The sequence below is a fragment of the Alligator sinensis genome, unplaced genomic scaffold (assembly GCF_000455745.1).
Source record: "Alligator sinensis unplaced genomic scaffold, ASM45574v1 scaffold61_1, whole genome shotgun sequence".
In the NCBI taxonomy this organism is placed as follows: domain Eukaryota; kingdom Metazoa; phylum Chordata; order Crocodylia; family Alligatoridae; genus Alligator; species Alligator sinensis.
The window spans coordinates 2,006,417-2,008,026 of NW_005841986.1; the positions used below are offsets into that span (position 1 = coordinate 2,006,417).

The 1,610-nt window shown below is 53.7% G+C and overlaps 1 protein-coding gene across 6 annotated transcripts in view; it reads right to left on the reverse strand.

The window, feature by feature from the left end:
* STN1 (STN1, CST complex subunit) overlaps positions 1–1,608 on the reverse strand; it is a 54,552-nt gene extending 52,944 nt beyond the window's left edge. For 3 of the 6 annotated variants that reach the window (XM_025201187.1, XM_014518818.2, XM_006021294.3), the window contains exon 1: positions 1,564–1,608. The gene's annotated coding sequence lies outside the window, so the exon portion shown is untranslated. Of the gene's footprint in view, positions 1–1,314; positions 1,544–1,563 lie in introns of those variants that run through there. The other 3 variants (XM_025201183.1, XM_025201182.1, XM_025201186.1) reach the window with 2 other exon arrangements.
* Between the last annotated feature and the right edge of the window lie 2 nt (positions 1,609–1,610).

Below are 1,610 nucleotides of genomic sequence, written 5' to 3' on the forward strand. Positions count from 1 at the left end.
GCCAAGGGAGGGGACCCTGCCCCTCTACGCAACACTGGGCAGGCCACAGCTGGAGTACTGTGTCCAGTTTTAGGCACCCCACTTCAAGATGGATGTGGACAACCTTGAGAGGGTCCAGAGGAGGGCCACCTGCATGATCCGGGGCAGCAGGGCAGACCCTACAATGAGAGGCTGCGGGACCTGAACCTGTTCAGCCTTCACAAAAGAAGCCTGAGGGGGGACCTGGTGACCAACTATAAACCCACTAGGGGGGACCAGAAGGGTTTGGGGGAGACCTTGTTTCCCCCAGAGCCCCCCGGGATAACAAGAAATAACGGCCACAAGTTGTTGGAGAGTAGGTTTAGATTAGACATCCATAAGAACTACTTCGCAGTCAGGGCGGCTAGGATCTAGAAACAACTTCCGAGAGAAGTGGTGCTGGCTCCTACCCTGGGGGTCTTTAAGAAGCGGCTTGATGCCTACCTGGCTGGGGTCATTTGAGCCCAGTTTTCTTCCTGCCCAGGCAGGGGGTCGGACCTGAAGATCTACAAGGTCCCTTCTGACCCTACCTCTATGATATGAACTCAACTCAAGAAGTGTGACTGCCCGATGACGAGCCAGGGATGGAAGGAATCTAGTTACTGGCTTACATTTCATCATTGCCTCTTGCCCATGAGCAAGCATGGCTCTTGTATAAGTCCATAGAAAAGGATTTTTTTTTTTTAATTATTTGTCCAGGTTAGGAGTAATTGAAGACAGAGGAAACACAAAGCCCCTTTAAGTCTCACTTCTTTCAAGGCATACAGCCAAAAGTTAACTACACAATCCTCACACCTGGAGTCTCAGCATCCCATCATCATCTTAGCTCAGTTGCTTAGAGCGTGGTCGAACAACACCAAGGTCAATAGATTTGATCCTTGTAGAGGACGAGACCTTTCCTGCCTCAGGTGGGGGCTGGGACTGTTTGACCTCTCAAGGTCTCTTTCAGCTCGACTTCAATACGATTTCTACGATCTTTCTCACCCGCCCTCTGAAGCAGAAGAGTGCAGTCGCGCTCATTTCAAAGTCAGGTCACATCAGGTCAGTCCCAAGGCTGCTGAGACCCTTGGGGCACTTGAAATGGGGCTCATTTTAAAGACTAAGAATTAAAGCAGATACAGCCCAGTGTACCTACCACCCCAATTTCAGACACCATTGCGCATACCTACCACCCCAATTTCAGACACCAAGTCTAGCTGCTTGGCCGGCCACAGAATCGGTTGCAGCTGGCCGCCCTGTAGCCTAGGAGCCAGGCTAGTCTAAATCTCATCAGGCACCAAACACAGGGTTACTAACCCTCCAGAATTGGCCGGGAATCTACCCAAGTCGTTGTCAGCCCACAGCCAGTGGGGAGCCCAGGTCACAGCTGTCACGGGGGGGATGGCTTGGCTCTATGCCCGGTGCCAGACTTTTCTTCCCCACAGGGCCAGCACAAGGAGCGCCTCTTATCACGTCCCCAACGTCATGGAGAAAACAGGGAGTCGCGCGGCTGAGGGAGTCTGCCTCGCACCCCCTCCCCCACCGCGGAACCAGCCACTGACTTACCCGCCCGCCTGCTCTGCGCGCTCCTATTGGCTGAGCCCGCCCCCCCG